General features: G+C 44.8%; 1 protein-coding gene and 1 long non-coding RNA gene across 5 annotated transcripts in view; both read right to left on the reverse strand.

Moving 5' to 3' along the window:
* NTM (neurotrimin) overlaps positions 1-20,352 on the reverse strand; it is a 964,897-nt gene that overhangs the window by 600,216 nt on the left and 344,329 nt on the right. The gene's annotated exons all lie outside the window — the stretch shown is intronic.
* LOC121817543 (uncharacterized) overlaps positions 251-20,352 on the reverse strand; it is a 29,019-nt gene continuing 8,917 nt past the window's right edge. Inside the window, exon 3 of the long non-coding RNA XR_009597932.1 lies at positions 251-20,348. This is a non-coding gene — a long non-coding RNA (uncharacterized LOC121817543). The remainder of the gene's footprint in view (positions 20,349-20,352) is intronic.

The raw sequence follows: 20,352 nt of genomic DNA on the forward strand, positions 1-20,352 counted from the left end.
TGCAGTGACCCCTGCTGGTAGGAACCGCTCTCTGCGGCTCTGGTCCCTTATTTTCGGAACGCTCAGAGGTTCTAGGGATGCGGGGCTTCCCCGGTGCCTCAGATGGTAAAGAATCCGCCTACGGTGTAGGAGACACAGGTTCTATACCTGGATTGAGAAGATCCCCTGGAGAAGGGAATGGCAACCCACTCCAGTATTCTTGCCTGGAGAATCCTATGGACAGAGGAGCCTGGAGGGCTACAGTCCAAGGGGTCGTAAAGAGGTGGATTTGACTAAGCACCTACCTAACAGTATTCACGTTCAGAGGTTTCAGGAATGAGGGGGACGCCTGAATCCATGTGTATACACTACATGGTCCACACCCTGGACATTCACCCCAGAACACCAGCCACACTGCACTGGATTAGAATCTAATCCAGTACCTGGCACACATAAGCCCTTAACAGAGCTGGTCCAATAACTGCATGACCAAACACGCACAGCTCTACCGTAGCAGTGAACGTTATTTGTTCCTTGCTGCCCTAATCTTGGGGTCCTCCCAGGTGACTCAGTGGTAAAGAATCCACCTGCCAGGCAAGAGACACAGGTTTGATCCCTGGGTTGGAAAGATCCCCTGGACAAGGAAATGGCAACCCGCTCCAGTATTCTCGCCTGGAGAGTCCCATGGACAGAGGAGCCTGGCGGGCTACAGTTCATGGGGTCACAAAGAGGCAGACACGACTGAGGGACTAACACCAGACGGCAGGAGTGTAGGAAAGGAAGGGTAACAGGCCACTGGACCTCTGCCTCGAGCAGGTAGGGAGATGAGGTACCAAGCAGAGAGTGAGGAAGACAGGGGGCAAAACCAGGAACCCTGCAACTGTTACAGTAACTTGTACAGCAGTGAGCAAGGCTCCAGGGAAGGCGACAATCATGTTCACAAACAGTCAGACGTGACTGAGCAAGTAAACAACAACAAACCTTAATCCTGCGTGAACAGTGGCGTTGAAACCCCTTACCCCTCATCAGTGGATTCTGCTAGGAAAGCTGTGTCGTGTGTAACTGAAGTCACCATGAGAAGTGACAGGTGTCCTGCGACACAGAGGTGATGGGTGGCTGGTCCTGGAGCAGGCACGCCTGAGCACAGGACGATGAGGGGCTTGCCAGAGGAGGTGGGAGGGGTGGCGAGGTCCTGAGCATCAGTGGCACCGGCAGGACAGGCGCATGGGGCTTTCAGGACGGACGTGGTGTTGCTGGGAGCTCCAGTGGGAGATAGGTATGGTAGTGTCTGTGTTTGAGACGCCATGTGATGAAGTGTCCTCTTCATCCTGAAGAAAAGCTTGAGCTTATCCTATGGTCCGCAGGGACCTCTGGAGGGGAGAGGGGTTACGCTGAGACTGGACATGGTTTGTTTTGCACTTTGTTTACATAGCTCTGGCTAGATCATGGAAAGTGGTTTGGGGAGGGAGGAAGAGGCAGAAAGCCCCACTGAGAAAGCTACTGCATTTAGTAGAAACACAGGAGGGGCTCCACTGAGATGTCATAGTAGGAACAACAAGGGAGAGAGTGATAGGAGGAAGGCCTGGGAGGTACAGTCGGAAAGCCTGGACTCGGCCACTCTGCTCTACAGAAGCGGGGCCAGGATGGGGCTTCAAGAAGGAATCCAGAAGGAGGCATGGTTTGCAGGGGAACTCAGAAGAGATGCTGCAGCGGGGGCTCTAAGTCACAGCCGGCATCTTGGCGACGGAGTTTTAAGCTCATAGGAGTTGCGGCTGCATTAATAGTTTTGGGAGTTGTGAGTTTATAGACTGCAGTAGGAAAAAGTCTATTTTCCATCTGTGCCTTAGTTTCCCTCCGGCGTATTTACATAAACAGGAAACTGTGCCTAAGGGGAGCAGCAGCGGATCCTAACAAATGTTTATAGCAATCATCTTCTATTTGCGTAATGCTTTACAATGAAATAGGTTATCTTATCATTTTCCTTACCACAACCCTACAGATGAAAATATTTTAATCCCAATTTTACAGGTAATAAAATTTAGTGTCTAAGATGAGGTGACTTGGCTAAAAATACTGTAGCACACCCATGACTTCGTCGAGATTTAATCTCCAGTCTTCTGCCTCTTTTCTGTACGTATCACTGAGTCTTTGTTATAATAATTTGTTGACATCATTGTTATCAGTCTTTTTTTCTTGATGGTACACTAGACTCATGAAGGATGATACTGAAATTTCAGGTTTTATAAGAATGCTAAGTGTCTGAAGCAGGGAAAAAAAAAATAAAAGCAACGTCCCATCATTTATAATGCTCTGAGCTCTTTGGAAGATAAAGGTTATTTAAATGCATAGGCTTATTAATGTCTCTGCAAACTCACTGTTCTATTCATCTGAGCACAACCTGGAACTGCAAACTGTGCAGCGGAGACTGCCAACACACTTCACGCTTATCTTGATGGGGAAAATTATGTCACAAGGATCGAGAAAGGCCACTTAGACCCTGGGTGCATCATGAAGAAAGAATTCCTGAGCCGCTGTCTTTTTTTTTTTTTTTCCCCTCTGTGGTCTCCTCCTTTCCTGTCTGTGAAATGTCCACCGCACCAATTCGGCTACACAAACCAACACAGAGCGCCCAGTTGGGCAATGTGTCACTTTTTCAGGCTTGGAAAAGAGCAGCCTGTGCCCCAGTCCCAGGCAGGAAATGTACCAAGCAGCTCTGGACGACGTCCCTGATGGTTGCCACAGAGAAATAAATTACATCTCTCCAACCCTGAAAGTCACCTTTGGAGGGAAGATGTTTTCCTGTTCTCCATCATATCTGCTTACTTTATCCTTCTAGTTATCCATGGGAGCAGGAGGATATAAAGACGCCTGGAAAGGGCAAATGAAATGTCCTCAGATGAGTGATGACACGGGCTCAGGCGCTGGAACCCTTAGGTCCCCTTTCAGCACCCTCTCCCCTGCCCTGGACCACCCAGCAGCCCAGGCTAAAAGCAGAAAAATAGGCACCCATAAGAGAAGGAACTTTGTCCCCTGAAATTCTTCCTTTGGTGAAATTAAAAGAAAACAATAAATAAAATGGGGTTTTTTATGCCCAATGAGAGGGATTTATTTCAGTGCTAAAACTTCACTTATTATCTGTCGGGATGTGAGTTTCCCCAGGAGTGAACCACAGTGGGAGGATGGAGTGTTGAAGCCCGAGGCATTGTTAAGCCAGGGAGATGACTCTGCTCACAGGAGAAAGGGTGCTTCCCATGGGATCCATCATATTTGCACAGGGCGCGTATGCTTTCCAATGCCTTCACAGTTATTGTTCCACGTTGTCCTCATCCTAGAAGGTGGGTAGTAGCTTCAGGAACCCTCTCGGCTTGAAAGAGGAGACTGAGGGAAAGAGTCCTTCGCCCAGGTCTCGATGGGCCTCCCAGCCCCAACTGCAGGCAGGACCCAGATGCTCCGTCCTCTTGCGGAATCCTACGCACCCCACAGGACAGCTCCAGGAAACAGCCCCGGCGATGGGAGAAGTCATCATTCTCACTCAAGGCTCTAAGGCCACAGAGTGGTCTCTGGAGGCCCCACCCATCAGTAAGCCCTCACAACCCCAGTGGAAGTCTCTGCCTTGTGGGCCAGGTTTGTTTAAAGAGAGTCACCCCATGGACATCCCTGGTGGTCCAGTGGTTAAGATTCTGCACTTCCCCTGCAGGGGACATGGGTTTGATCCCTGGTCAAGGAACTAAGATCCCACATGCCCCAGGGCAACTGAGTTGGGCACCACATGGAGAGATCCCACATGCCACAGCTAAAACTCAAAGCAGCGCCCCCTAAAAAGAGAACATCACCCCTTTTAAGTGGCAGAGACTGCTTCTGGCTTCAGCTATCCTCATCAAGGGACTGTGTCAGCAGGCAGGGCTTGCATTTACCCCTGAGATGAGCGCACGTGCAAGCCCGTGGCCCTGGTGGACTAATATTTATGGAATCTCCAGCAGCTCTGGTGTAACACAGGCAGGGAAGGCACAGTGCAGTGTGGTGATGTCAGAGGGACATGTGATCACCAGGGGCTGAACAAAGTGCAACCGTGCCCTAGTCTGTACCTGGGTCCTAAAGAAACTGGACTTGAGGGCAAGCACCTTAAGTTTGCTTATTTACCCCAACTGTTTCAGAGTCGAGAAAGCACCACAATTAGGAGATTCTTGAGTTTTTAACATTACTTGTTTAATCCATATTCAATTCCTTAATTGCCTTCTCAGTTCCTCTTACCTTTTCGGGGCAGGTTTTCTATAGACGGTTGGAAGAGGAAATTGCCAGCAACGTTTGAAACTGGGGGATATTTCCCCTGGGACACTCACTTTGCTTATAATGACAGTCATTTCTTTTATGTTTTTATTAACTTGAGTAGGAAGGAGGGGTTGCTTTTCATGTTCTGTATTACAAACAATAATAATATCCGTACAAATGTAAGATAGAAAAAATACCCACATTTTGTACATTTGCTGAAATATTATAAACTCACAAGAATAAAGTCAATTATTTAGTCCCTTTAGAGTCTAGATTTCAATTTATTCGTATGGAATTTAATAATACTTAGCACTTTATGCATCCAAAGTACTTTACAAACATTAACAAATTGATCCTCTCGACAACTCCTTCAGGTTAGGAATAATTACTTCTGATTCACTGTTGGGAAAATCAGGAAAGGTAAAGAGGCTTGGTTCAGGTGACAAAGAAAATCAGTTGTCTCCAAAGATAGGAGGCAGAATAAGACTTGCTTCCCCAAAATGGGCTAAGTTTGGAACATCAAGAACTCCCAGTATAAAAAGACATTGAGGTTTCATCCTCAGAGCCAGTCAAATGCAGGCAGATGATTGAAGTCACAAGAAAGCTTGAGGAAAATAGAAATGATTAACAAAACAGTATGTGGTTGGGGTGCCAGAGATGAGCAGACATGACGGTGTCTAGGAACTGGAGTTGGTCCTCGATGTAACAGCACTGCCCAGGGTTAAAACAACTCTAGATAAGTTTCTGGTTTATCTGGTTCATGCTGAAGAGTGCACACATTTTTGGAAAAATAAGAACAGCTGTTTCTACTGTTTCACACAGCTTCCCAACCTCATTGCTTCTTGCCTGTTCTTCTTGAGATATGGAAGTAAAGGGCCAATGCCTTGCAAAGGGTCAAAGCCTTGCATATATCAATACATCTGGGAAGTGGGATGTCCTCTGCCAGACATATCTTTCTTCTGGCCAAGCATTTAGCAGGGATACTGCCTTTGGTGACTAAGTTTCATTGAATTCATGACCCTGAATGCACTGAAAATCCACACTGGACTTCCCTGGTGGGCCTGTGGTTGAGAATCTGCCTGCTGATGCAGGGGACGCAGGTTTGATCCCTGCTCTGGGAAGATTCCACATGCCATGGGGCAACCGAGCCCGTTCACCACAACTATTGTGCTCTCAAGTGCTGAGCGCATGTGCCCTAGAGTTCAAGTTCTGAAATGAGAGAAACCACAGCAATGAGAAGTCCATGCGCAGCAATTAGAGAGTAGCCCAAGCAGCCAAAACTAAATAACTAGACATAGTTTAAAAAGAGAGAGAGAATCCACATGGCAAATTAGCAAATTACCCTTCCGAGGAAGAGTACTAGGAAGGTCCTATTCTTAAGTTTTGTTGGGTTTTATTTTGTTTCACAGTTTGTGCAGAAGCTTGCCATCACTAGTTTCTAGAAAACAGAGTGTTGATTTTTAAAAGGAAATTTTGTAAATGTAAATCTCGTAACACACTTCATCTTTACTTCTCTTCTAACTCTGCAAAATTGTTTCTTAAATAATTATCAGACATCAGACATGGATCTATCCTAACCAAGAATCATTAGTTTTAAAATGTGAAAAAAACACAATGTTAACAGTAGTCAGCAAAACACACAATAAGGAAAAGGTTCATTAAAAAAATAAATAAATAAACTTGTTAAGTCTTCTGCATGTGCCCTGTGAGATTAGCACCATGTCTCAGCTCTTGTGGAAACAATTGCATACTTCACGAGCAGGGGGGTGCGGAAAAAAAGACAGAGATGGTTTTTATGAAATGCCTGCTTGCAATAATTGACTGAACAATCAAGCATAAAGACCTCAGATGGTTCATATAAATGCATAAACAGTTGAAAAAAGTGAAGTTGAATCCATCAGCCTCTTGTGTCAACCTTCAGAGATGCTTCTTCACACATATCTTTAGACAGTCAGCACTTAGGCATTCAGCTCATACAAATTTAATTTGTGCACTTGCTGGATTGTTGCTATGAAAAACAAACTATTATTTCATTTCTATCTTCTCACCCTTCAACTAGATTCTGTTCAACTTGAATACGCAGCCCCTTTTCTCTTTCTCCCAGAGCAGTCAGTTCTCCTTACTTTGGTTTTTACCTGACCAGCTTGCTCGCCAGGACTTCCCCTGCTCTTAGTGAAAAGATGTTAAATGAAAAGAAATAATTCATGCTCCTCCTCTCATATATTTCACTCAGAGCTGATAACATCTTGAAACTAACGTAAGTGCCTTATATCTAATATCGGGAGCTCTTTAGCTACAATCCCAGTTTCTATATAAGGCAGCTTATTGCTTCAGCCACAGTGCAGATGGCAGATACCAAGAAAGACCCATGTCCTCTTTTGTAGTATTGGTGCTTTCTTTAAAAAAGGAAAAAAATATATTTATTTTTTTTTATTTTGTCAATATAGGTAGTTGAACTCAAGGATCACAAAGGGAATACATAGAAGCACCACTAATTAAGTAGAAATGTCACTTAGAGAATGAGGTAACATATTATTTAGAAATATTTTCTAAAGGCCACAACCCATTTTACCCAGAACTGATACATTTTGAGTGTCTTTATTGAACGTATGTTATTCGATGCCTATAGAGTCTTGTTTTCTTATTTGATTGTGTAGCTCACAAATTAGGCAAAATGTAAATCATCGTTTACTCATTCACTGACTCATGCTCTCCTGTCTCTTTGAGTTTCTTCAATTATCTCCCTTATTTGAAATTATGCTTGCAAAAAGTTTGTTTGTAATACTGAAATATTAAATTAGCTTAACTGTATTTTACTTCCTAATTATGTTTCCGTTAAAAGGTTCGTGATCATCTCAGTGAAAGAAGCAGGCCAGTCAGTATTTAGGGACAATCCCAGTTGCAAACGATGATCCCAAAAGCAGAGAGTCCTTCTGTGGCTCTGACACGTTGAAACTGGGGTTTAGCATCACCAGTGGGACTCAGAGCACCAGTCATCGCTCAGCGCTCAGACATCCAAAGCAGGGGAGGCAAGGTCAATGCGCAGGTGCAGACAGCAAGCTGCCACCCCTGTGACCCACCTGCCTACACTCCACCCAAGCCCCTCCTTCTCTGGGGAGGCTGTCTCCCTGGTCTCTGGCTGTGCTCACCACGTTCCTCTGCAAACATCCTGTTTCTTAAAGGTCGCTGACATGATCAAAGATGATCAAACTTCCCTCATGACAATTACACTGCGCCCGAGACTAGCCTGCCCTCAGTTCCAGCTGCCACATTCAGGGTCAATAAACTATTATTCTAACTGCTTTCCACAGCCCACTGACTCGAAATTGACTGCCTGCAGCTCTGTTTTACTGCATGGAGGACGGAGAGAGAGGGAGGGAGATTCAGAATCATGAATTTAAGGAAGGAAACTCCAGAATCAAGAAAAAAATTCAGAAAATAAAAATTTTCTAGAAATTTTACCTAGTATGAGCCATTTAAAAGCACACACTTGGTTCAACTGCTGTCCTCACCTAGTCCAATTTGTAGGTAAGTATTATCTGGTCTGGGCCTCCCAGGTGGCACAGTGGTAAAGAATTTGCCTGCTAATGAGGGAGACATGGGAGACGCGGTTTGATCCCTACGACGGGAAGATCCCCTGGAGGAGGAAATGGCAACCTAGTCCAGTATTCTTGCCTGGGAAATCCCATGGACAGAGGAGACTGGCAGGCCATGGTCCATGGGGTGCTTGGTCACTGCTGGGCAACAGCATGCACGGTTATCTAGTCTTGTGTATAATAAGCTAAAATCAATAAAATGATAGCATCTATAATTGCCACTTAAAGGGGGTGTACTTGTGGACTGTTCATGAGTTCAGGTGCTGGGCACCCTAGGGTTCCTGGGAACATCATACAGTTGATTCCCTACCATGCCCCGCAAGACAGGCAAGAAATATCGTCTTCTTTTCACAGATGTGGAAACAGAGGCAGACAGCTGTAAGCAGCTTTCCCAGAGACCTGGAGGTGCTCACTGGCTAGGGTGGGGTTTGAACACTCACCCTATAGCCTCGTGAGGGAACTATTAGTCTGAACTTGTCAAGAAGAAAGCTGGGAGTCTGTGAAGAAGGCCGCTGACTCAGCACTGTGCTCAGGAGCCTGTCAGAAGGAGGCTTCAAACCCAGAGGCACCTCCCAAACCATCGATTTTTCCATTAAGCCAAACTGTCAGATAATCGCACTCCTGGGTCTCAGGGCTGGGCGTTTAGCTCCCTCCTCATTCCTGGTGTTTCCCATACACCTGAGCCCTTCACTGGGGTTTTTTGCAGAGTGTTCACCTTTAGCTGGTGCTGGGTGTCTGTCTGTACTGAGGAGTGAAGAGAAACCAGAATCTCAGGCATCCTTGGGCAACTGCATTCTCCCATCTGAGACCTACTGTTGCACTGTTATGCTCCTCCTCTCCTGGGGACAGACATGGGGACTCTAGCCAGGAGCAGAGCCCTTGAGTGACGAGCAGTGGCTTCCTGCCCTGGACCGGGAGGCACAGAACAGGGTTCCGCACAGGACATTGCTCGGTTACATGGCGCTGAGCTCACTGGATTCTGGAAGCTTCTGAGGCATCAGCAGTGACAGAAGAGGTACAGGCGAACTGCAACCAGTGTGTGGTGGTAAGAGGTTCCTTGCAGTCACAAAGCCACTTGAACATGGAATTCTTTCTCTCGGTGCTGAAAGAGTACTGATGTAAGAAAGATGTACTTATCCTTGAAACTTTCCATAGATGACACTGTTACCCCCACTTTTTCAGTGGGAAAATAAAGCTCCCAGAGGCTGAGTAACTTGCCCATCACTATAGTAAGTGATAAGTTTGGGCTTCAAATCTTAAATTGCTTGATTCCAAAACCCATCCTTTATGTTTATTCCACTCCAAAAATGTATGCTGTTTTGACTTCTCAAAAGCCATCCAACCATAATTTGATTCATTAAAAAATGATAATAATAATTTTTTAGTGATGGAGTAGGGGTGTGAGAAAGAGTTTTTTCCACCTGGGAGTCACTGATTCTCAATCATCTTTAAGATGTCACTGTGAGCAGGGTGTGTGGAAAGCGACTGGTACCTCACCTCACTTGGCAGATGGAAAAAAGAGAAATAGCCACTGGGGACCAATGACAGCACTGGAGAGATCAGAGCCCACATCCCTCGGCCCCCAGTTCAATCTGAAAGAACAGGTAATCTCATTTTGAGCCTTGGCTCACTTAATGAGAGTTGTCTACACCTCCCGGGTTGACTTTCCAATGTATAAAGTATGTCTGAACAACCCTCTCTCCATACACAAATCATTCAGACCCAACATATTATGGGGATTTTGGAGGAATGCTAGCTACAGTGTGAATAAATAGTTTGTATTCACCTTGTAGGTGTCACAATCAAATAGGCTTCTTTGGGGAGTGATACATGGCTTATAGGCAAGACTAGATGTCCACCTGAGGACCATATATCTAATTATACCAAACAGTGGTACAGCTACATATATATATGTGTGTGTGTATGTGTATATGTGTGTGTGTGTGTGTGTGTGTGTGTGTGTGTGTAAGCAGAATTAGAATTAGCTGTGGGAGTCGGGGTATGAAGAAAGGCCATGGTTTTCCTGGAAATTCCTCTAGAAGTCACGATATTGAATACAACATAAAAGTCACTTCACTTTCATTACTCTGGAAAATGTCTTGTTGGTTCTGCCCTAGTTCACAAGTTCTTACCTTGATACTAATTCACAGTGACCATTCTTAGCAGGTGAACACAGGCTTTTGGAAGGCAGGGTGGTCACAGGCAATGTGCAGGGACCAGGAGAAATGTATCAAACCCTTCTTGTTGTCGACATCTCAAAGCACAGGACTGAAATGCTTGCAACAAACAGGACAAAGGGAACCTCCATCGCCACCCACCTGCCCCAACCTCCTCACTGTGCTGGGGACCTGAGCCCCAGCTTCGTCTGTGTTTGTATGGATTGGACATGTCCACCCAGAGGAAGAATTTGAGGGGAGAGATCTGGAAATGATGACTAACCCAGCCCATCCATGGGCAAAACCCCTTGCACCATTGCCATATGAAATCTGCTGCTCCAGGCCACCCCTGCAGCCTCAGGACCATGGAGAGGGGAAAATGCCCTGAGGATGAGAGAGTCGGTTTGAGCTATAGTGGAATTACAGCCATGCGGTGAGAAAACACAAATTTGGCCCCTGCACAGGCATATATTGTCTTTTCCAGAAATTAATTTTCATATCAAAAAATAAACCATATAACTCCTGAAACTGACAAGAAAGAGAAAATGCAGCAGATACAACCCCGGGCCCTGGGGTGTCAGCCTTGTACTGGGCATTAATATTTCCGACAGAGTTTGAGAAGAATGGGAACTCCCCCCACACCTCCCTGCCTCACTCGAGGGCAGCAACCAAGAATCAGATTCTAAGCGGAAGAAATTTGCGGAAGCCAAAGGAAGGGAGGGGGAGGAGGCATAAAAGAGAAAGACAAAGGGGAAAGGGAGCAGAGAGCACAGACATCATCAAACCAGATGCATTCATCTTCCCCAGGATCAGGAAGGGAGAAGGAAAATGAGGTCTGATGCTCTTTTCTGAGTTCTGGAGGGCAAATGAAATAACAAATAAGAAAACGCTGAAAAAATCAACACAGTTTATACCAGACAAAAACAGAGGGGCAGTAAAAACAAATAGCATGAATGGGTTTTCTGCTGAGACGCAGAGCGGAACAAGCAGGCTAATTGAACTTCAGAACAGAGATTCTCCTTGATGCGGGCTGTTTGTGGTCAGCCTGGAGTAAGTCCTCAGATAAAGGGGTGAGACCCTCCCCCCTAGTCCAGCTCCTGTGCTCCTGTGATATGCCCCTCCCCTTCCAGTCCACCTAGAATCTTCCCAACTGCCTTTTCTTAGCCCTCATTGCACAAAGTGGGTGGGGCTCATCCCACGTGACCAATGGCCCCCTCTTATGTGAGCTGCCATATTTAAGAGGATACCTTATCTAGTGCCAGATATCAACACATCAGAACCCAATGAGTGTCCATTCCTGCCCTCCTCCCCTTGACACCATTAGCCTGACAGCTTGACATTCACAGGATGTCAACTTTCTAAATTCTGAAGGTAGAGCACGCTCATGCATTTGAAGGAGCAGGTATAATTTTAAGCTCCCCGAGGACAGTTATTATGTGTGGGGTTCTTGCCATGGCAGTGGTCCCTGCACAGAAATAATGGCTTATTTATAAAGTTAAGCCATGTCTCAATAGCACATGAGGATATGATGGGTCCGCACTGAATTCTCAGCTGAGACGGATGAACTTCCTTCCAGGACAGAAGCAGGGATGCCGATCCTCTCCCCCCTCATCTCTTCCTCCCTCTTTTCTCCTCCCCTGTGCTGCCCAAGGAGAAGCCAGGGGGATTTTTGCAGGGCTGTAACGACCTAGAGTTAAGCTGATCATCTACCTCTTTCTTTCATCTTTGTTGTGTCCTGGGCTGCCTTGCCAGGGAGTAAACAGTGTTCAGCAGATATGTTACGTATCTTGGGAGCTGACAGATCACTGGCTTCCTGTCATCTCCAGCTGATAAAGTGTCAAATGAGATGGAACAAAAAGTGAGATCCATTTCTCGGGAGCAGCCAACACTGGACTGACTGATGTTAGGAGGAGCCAGAGCAGGCAGTGGGCGGAGCTGCCCGGACCCTCCCATGTGCTTCAGAGCTTCCTAAGCAGAGCAGACTTTGTCTTGGGCAGACAATGCCACTTCCAGAGCTGCCTAACCGAATGCATCTGCTGAGGACTTTGGAAGGTTTAGGCAGTGGAATAGACCTGGCAGACGGGTGGAGGACAGATAAAGGTGGGTGAGTAGGTAAAGGAGAGGCAGACTATTCCCATGGCCTGTTGGATACTAAGCAGCTTCTGCCATGCGGAAACAGCTCTGGAATCTAGGACTGGCTGCCCAGGGTTGTAGATTTCCAGCATCAGATTGAGGCATCTGACTGAGGACAAGGCATCTTTCCTAGATCCATTTCTTCCTTTTGAAATAGTGGGAATTAAATCAGTGTTGAGAGGAACAGCTTCTCCAATGCCCTACTTTTTAATTTTTTCTTTTTTTTTTTTTTTTTTTTTGGTATGTTACAAAACTGAGACACAAGGAAGTGAAATTTGTGGAGGATTCTACTGCTTTGGGGTTTCCCTGGTGGCTCAGTGGTAAAAAATACGCCTGCAATGCAGGAGACATGGATTCAATCCCTGAGTCAGGAAGATCCCCTGGAGAAGGAAATGGCAACCCACTCCAGTATTCTTGCCTGGAGAATCCCATGGACAGAGGAGCCTGGCGGGCTACAGTCCACGGAGTGGCAAAGAGTTGGATACAGCTTAGAGACCAACCAACGACAACTGCTGCTTTGAGTGTTTACACAGACAGACTCAACCGTACCCAAGGATGTTTGTCTAGAATGGAAAACCTGGGGTGTGGCCAAGGTCTCTGACCCCCACCACTCCAGGGCTCTCTCACCAACATGTGCATGGCCTGGCAACGTTCATCTTTGTCATAAAAGTAACAGAAGGAACACCTGTGTTACAGAACACAGAAGCCCTCAGAGAAACTGGCAAGCACCAGGTGAACGCAGCCATGACTGAGGGTCAGTTAAAGGTAAAACTTTAAAGGTGTTCAAAGCCAAACACCTCACCACTGCTGCTGCTGCTAAGTCACTTCAGTCGTGTCCGACTCTGTGTGACCCCATAGATGGCAGCCCACCAGGCTCCCCCGTCCCTGGGATTCTCCAGGCAAGAACACTGGAATGGGTTGCCATTTCCTTCTCCAATGCATGAAAGTGAAAAGTGAAAGGGAAGTCGCTCAGTCGTGTCCAACTCTTTTCGACCCCATGGACCGCAGCCTACCAGGCTCCTCTGTCCTTGGGATTTTCCAGGCAAGAGTACTGGAGTGGGGTGCCATTGCCTTCTCCAAAACACCTTGCCACAGGACACACAAAACAGGACTTGACTATTCTGTTTATTTTTTTTTTCCTCCTGATTTTGTTTCAAACAGTAAATTGCCATTCCCTCGGACTTTCAATACCCAGGTGCTTCATCAAAATGACTGTTGTGTTACTATAGTATGTTTCATTTAGAAACATTCATTTTACCCAACTTTTCTCATGAGTTGTATGCCTAGTAATAGCATCGATTTCTCAGATGGAGAAACTGAGGGTCAGATTCAATAAGGGTGCACAGAACATGGTGGGAAATACAGTGTAAAATCCCCCATCAGCCCTGCAAAGTGTTCACAGGAACTAGACAGCTGGGAGAGAGCCTGGGAGTCTTGCCAGTGTCTAGCCAGAGGGGAAATATTCTTCAGTGTGGCTCTCGTAATGAAAGAGTTGTCCTTCCTTTTCTTGATCTTTTTTTTTCGCCTTTGCAGCACATTTTTGGCAGGATCAGCTAAATAAGTGTTATACATCCTAGCACCTCTTGAGACCTTGGTGGCAAAAAGGCCACTGAGTAAGAAGCCAAGAATTTTCAAGCTCTCTGGGAGGATTTTGTCACATATCCCTGGTCAATCTTATTAGCACCTTTCACAGGGAACTTAGCCCCTTGGTTGAATTTTCTTAGCTCTCTCAGTATTTGTCATCTCATTCGTATTGTTCTTGGTGTTATTTTAATTATTCTCCATTCTTATTATTGGATTTTAATTTTCTGAGCAGCCCCTGGGTGATGGTGGAGAAATAATAAGAAGAGATAAAACAATAACTGTTGTGTGGAGTGGCACAGGGAATACTCTGCTGCTGTCATATGGATATTGTTGTTGGATTATTAATAGATTGTTAATAATGATGCCAGTAGTGGCAATGATGAAGTAGTTTTCATCTGGAAGCTGAGAGCATGTTAGAGAAATATAACTTGTGCATGTTCATATGTTAGGGTAGTGTAAGCGGAGGAGTCTGGGTGTTAACAATGTCTCTACCCTAAATTTAGAGAAAATAGGGCCATACAAGCTCAAGGAAGAGCAGGGAGTCATTGACATGAGCAGTGCAATTAGGGACAGGCGTCCAATTCTTGTCTCTGTGTCCTGTGCATGACAAATGATGAGGGTCACTCCTTTAGGATGGGGCCCAGTCCTGTTGACCTCTGGGTCCCTCTAACACACTAGGAAACACATACCTGGCCCACAGTGTATGTTTGCTGAAAGAGAGGAAGGCAGGGAGGCAGGAAGAAGGAAGGAGAGACTCACTAAAGTAGAAAGGTGTCGATTAAAGTCAGAGAGGAAAGGGCGGAGGTACCAGGCCCTCAGGTGGACTTTCTCAAAAGCTCCAGCCGCATTATGATGGTCATTCAGCCACTCCAAACCCAGGTGTATTTCCAGAGTGACTGGTAAGCGGGCTGCCCTGGTGGCTCAGATGGTAAAGAATCTGCAGAGGACAAGTCAGCTTCTGGGCTGGGGCACGAGAAGGCAGAATGACGGAAGGGAGCTCAGTGAGCAACACGGTTGTCCTCGTCTTCCCTTGCCCCGCCCCCAGCTCCGCCGCTTCCCCATGTGGGGGCTTTGCTGTCTGCTGTCTACACTGGACAGGAGTCACTGCTCACTGCTACTTTAAGCCCATTTTCAGGTCATCAATAAGTTACTCCGAAAAATTACCTATTACTGTAGGCAAAAAAAATTAATGAACAGTGATGCTCTTTATAACATTATTCATAATATTAGATCATTGGAACTATCTTAATGATCAATAATAGGAGGATGTTATATAAATTATGGCCTAACAATATGATAGATTATTATGCAGCTATTAAAAGAGGGCTTTTAAAGGCATGGGAAAATGTGATGTGGTTAAATGGGTGAAGAAAAAATTAAAAAAACAGGAAAGGAAACTAGAGGGCAAGGTCCTGGTTAGCGGAGCAAGGAAGGAGGAAGTTGGATTAGTAGGTTCCTCTTGGGTGCCAGGCTATGGGGATTTGGGTTTAACTCATGGGGATGGGCTTCCCTGGCAGCTCAGATAGTAGAGAATCTGCCTGCAATGTAGGAGACGCAGGTTCAGTCCCTGGGTTGGGAAGATCTCCTAGAGAAGAGAATGACTACCAACTCAGTATTTTTGCCTGGAGGATTTCATGGACAGAGGAGCCTGGCAGGCTACAGTCCATGGGACCGCTAAGAGTCAGACACAACTGAGCAACTAACCCTTTCACTTTAAGGAGATGGGGAAACAGCAAAATTTCTTTGTAAAAGAATAATGTATCTGTCATTGTTCATTAAATCAAGGCTTTACTATTTAGTTAAAAATTGCTGCTGCTAAGTCATGTCAGTCGTGTCCGACTCTGTGTGACCCCAGAGACGGAAGCCCACCAGGCTCCCCCGTCCCTGGCGTTCTCCAGGCAAGAACACTGGAATGGGTTGCCATTTCCTTCTCCAATGCAGGAAAGTGAAAAGTGAAAGTGAAGTCGCTCAGTCATGTACAACTGTTCGCGACCCCATGGACTGCAGCCTACCAGGCTCCTCCATCCATGGGATTTTCCAGGCAAGAGTACTGGAGTGGGGTGCCCACTCCAAGTTAAAAATTAGGTTTATCTAATAGCATGTCAATGCTATAAATTAATAAATGATCATCACTGTAATGGTGTTAATGTAAAACATTATATTATATTAACAGAATCAATCAAAAAAGAAACCAAAACATGTAATTAGGAACAAACGACTAAAGCACATGAGACTGTGTAGCTTGCCCAGGTATATATTATTTGCAGGATGTAATAGTTGAGAATATTATTAACTGATTTGATTCTTCTCGGAGGGATAGCTCTTTAATAAAAATGAAAATTATGGCTCACTTTTTTCCTCCTCCTCTGCTTTCTATAACAAATCAGTGTTTTAATGTTTAGATGTTCTTTGTGAAACTGACATGTGATTCGTTATCATGTAATGATAAGTATGTGATTACGATAGCATGGTTCTTGTTTTATGCAGGAGTATAATTAAAATAGTATTTGAAACAGTAAAAATGCATATGGACAAATATACATCATCTACAGACCTGCACCACGTACCCTGGAAAATGACAAACGCCCACACAAATAGGCATCATCCGCAAACAGTCCTATGTCTTCGAAGAATGCATAACCTCTCTGGGCAAATGCCACATTTCACTTCAAAATATGTGGTTTTTTTCCAAATAGCTTTTGATACTGATTATAACATAATTCCACAGCAATAAGAGAATTGACACTCTATGATTTCAGTACTTTTAGACCATAAAATTTTTGCACACTGTTCTATATCCCTGGATATGTTCCAGTGTCTCCAGTGTTTATAGTCTATGGGAACTTGAATAGAATTTGTTTCTTGCTGTTGTGTGAAAATTTGTATAAATCTTAGTTATGTCGAATTGGTTCATAGCACTTTTCAGATCTACTATGTCATTCTATTAACACTTTTCTGTCAATTCATTCTGCTATTATTTGAGAGATTGATATTGAAACTTCAACTAAAAATCTTAATTTATCTAAAGTATAATTGTAATAAACAGTTGAACTATATGTAACTTTGTGCTATACTTTCCAAATCTCCTGTAAATATGTTGTCATACTTTCATAATTCAAATAATAAAAAAGAGAGAAAAATAATACACAAACCTATTGATACAAACAGGACTGAAGAATATAGCCCCAGGCTGGAGATTATGAGATTTCATGTGACAAAAAGACCCAAGAAAATCAAAAGTGGGAGAGAGGGATTTTATTAAAATTACAACTGATATATTGCCTCAAAATTTGCCCCAAGGAAATCTCACAGAGAGAAAATTAGTGTTCAGTTCGATGTGTCTGATGACGGTGGAAAGAGGAACAGGGCAGTGGAGGGTGACCAGCAGACCTGGAGATGGTGAGGGCCTGGGGGACTGCAAGGTAGCGGGAAATAGAGGGGACAACGGAGACCGACTATGACAGCGTGACCAGGAAGAGGAGGCTGATGGGACAGAGAATGAGGAGAGAAGTGGATATTTATAAAGACCCAAGTTTCCGGCTCAGACAATTGGGCGAATAAATAACAAATGGGGCTAATAAATAACAAAACGCAAGCTGGATTTTGCATTTTCTATTGTACTGAGAACTTGCTACAGCTTATCTCATTAATTCTCACGACAGCCCTATGAAACAGGTTCCTTAATTGTCTTCACTTTACCGAAGAATAAATGGAGGCCTGGAGCGTGCACGTAAAATGTGCCCAAAGTCACCCAATTAAGATGTTGCTGTGATAGTGGAATTTGAAAATGCATGCCTCTTCCTGACCTGTTATACCACACACAGTAGGACATCAGATGGACAAGCATATGTGCAGAGGGCAGCCCAGCTGGGGTGGGGGTGGGGGGATTGTGCAGAGGGATCACCGAGGTACCGAGCAGCTACCAACCATTGCCAGCAGACACAGCCCAAGGAGTATTCTCTAGAGAAGAGCAATTCTCCACCGTTGAGCCTGTGTTGGGCTGGCTCCTCGCCTCTGAAAATGCATTTGGGTGAATTCAGTCAAGAGGTTCAGCTGCCTGCCTGCCGGTGAATTTCATCAAAGAAGCGTGGCAGCCTACATTCAGAGCCAATTCTGTTATGATTGCTTCTACTAAATCAGGAAGAAAATGGAAAAGATTGACATACGCAGACACAAGCTTGAGCAGAAGTCTGGAGAGGTGATGATCGGTGCCCCAGCCATGACCTTTATTTTCCATTAATGGACCTGGGTGAGTGTCAGTTGTGTCTGAAGCTGCATAAAATGCACTGAAATAAGAGGGATAAGCAGGAACCACTAAGAGCCCTTTTAGAGGAATTTGGAGTTGATTAGATAACATCATATACAAGGAAACGCTCTGATCTCAGACACAAATGGAAGATTGGCATCAAAACCAAACACTGACCTACCCAACCAGACTGAGTTATTTTAAGCAACATGAAAATGGGAGCTGATCTACATACCTTTGATCTAAAGAAACCAGATAAGTATAAAGTTGAGAAAGATCGACAGTGCTCATGATTTTCTTTGGAGTTCTCTAAATAGAGCAAAATTAAGGTCAAGAAATTGGACATGAAGGTACAAAGAGAACACATGGGGGGCAGTTAAGGCTGTGGACCCTGAAAAATTTTAGAACCAACAATCAGGTCTCCCATTAAACTATGACTATTTTCCTGGCCTGAAAAATTATAAGGGAAAACAACTCTACATTCTGAATCTCTAAGGTATTTCACTGGTTTTAATAAAAGCAGTCTAGCAGTCTGATGTCAGAAGCACTGGGTAATAATACCCTAAGGAGAATAAAAATAGTTGTTTTTTTTTTTTAAATAACAAAACCTGATGAAATCTTACTGACTTTGTTCTGGAACAGAAAAGAATCTTCCTGGGGACTGTTCTATTTCGGAGAGAAACCACTGACCTCAGATATTTTGCTGATCCTAACAGAATTCCTTAAAATTTGAATTTTGCTTTTCAGGAGGTACCCTAGATCCATACCTGGCTATTGATCATTTTTCTTCTTCTTCCCTTTCTCCCATTTAACTCTCCCACTAAGTATGGATGTTTCCCAAGGCTCAGGGATTCCTTGCTCTTCTTCTCCTAGAACTCAGATCTCTGCACAACTTCAGTAACCACCCATGTGGTTTATCACAAAACTCAAAGTCCAGGCTCATCCACTCACACACATGCATACTTTATAAGACATATATCACCCCTTGGGCATATTCAGATCTATCATCCCCACCTCAAATGTATCATGTTAACAACAAACGTGCTGAAAATAAGCAAGCAGCTAATAAGCACACGAAAAGATGCCTCAATTCATTAGCCATCAGGGAAACAGAAATCCAAACCATGGTTATCACTGCACAGCCTCTGGGATGGCTGTAATAAAAAGACAGGCTCTGACAATCGCTGGTGAGGATGAGAACTTGGAGCCTTCATCCTTGGCTGGAGGGAAGGTAAAACGGTGAGACCAGATTGGAAAACAATTTGGTAGTTCTCCCAAGTGTTAAACACAGAATCGCCAGTTGACGCAGCAATTCCAATCCTGGGTATATGCCCGAGAGAAATGGTAATGCGCATGCTTAGTCACTCAATCGTGTCCAACTCTTTGTGACCCTGCCAGGACTGAAGCCTGCCAGGCTCCTCTGTCCACAGGATTCTCCAGGCAAGAATACTGGAGTGGGTTGTCATGCCCTCCTCCTGGGGATCTTCTCTACCCAGGGATCAAACCTACACTTCCTGCATTGGCAGGTGGATTCTTTACCCATTGAGCCACCAGGGAAGCCCGAAATGATAATGCTGCTGCTGCTAAGTCGCTTCAGTCGTGTCCGACTCTGTGCGACCCCATAGACGGCAGCCCACCAGGCTCCCCCATCCCTGGGATTCTCCAGGCAAGAACACTGGAGTGGGCTGCCATTTCTTTCTCCAATGCATGAAAGTGAAAAGTGAAAGTGAAGTCACTCAGTCGTGTCCAACTGTTAGCGACCCCATGGACTGCCGCTTACCAGGCTCCTCTGTCCATGGGATTTTGTGATAATACATGCCCACAAAACAACTTGTATATGAATGTTCGTAGCCACATTACTTTTATTTACTTGCAATGACCACCAAAAATATTAAATCTATCCTAAATCTGAAAATACTGAGAAAGTATCTGGACAAATCAGGGCATAATCTACAGAGAAGAGATTTTTTTAAGTCGATAGATTCAAAGGAGGAGGTACTGGTTAAAATGTTAAAAGAGGAGATAATGCTTAAAACATTTAGGAGAGATTTAAAGGGGACTTGAAAACACAAAGCCTCCAAGGGAGAAAAAAAGGTCAAAAAGGAAGGTAGAAATGCTCTTGGCAATAGAATTGTGTAAAGGAAAAGAAAAATTAGAAGGCAAATTTAGGGTACTCTAGGGTAAATTGTTAGTCACTCAGTCCTGTCTGACTCTTGCAAGCTCATGGACTGTAGCTTGCCAGGCTCCTCTGTCCATGGAATTCTCCAGGCAAGAATACTGGAGAGGGTTGCCATTCTCTTCTCCAGGGGATCTTCGCAACCCAGGGATCAAACCTGGGTCTCCTGATAGTAGGCAGATTCTTTACCGTCTGAGACACCAGGGAAGCTAT

This window comes from Ovis aries, chromosome 21, assembly GCF_016772045.2.
Source record: "Ovis aries strain OAR_USU_Benz2616 breed Rambouillet chromosome 21, ARS-UI_Ramb_v3.0, whole genome shotgun sequence".
In the NCBI taxonomy this organism is placed as follows: Eukaryota; Metazoa; Chordata; class Mammalia; order Artiodactyla; family Bovidae; genus Ovis; species Ovis aries.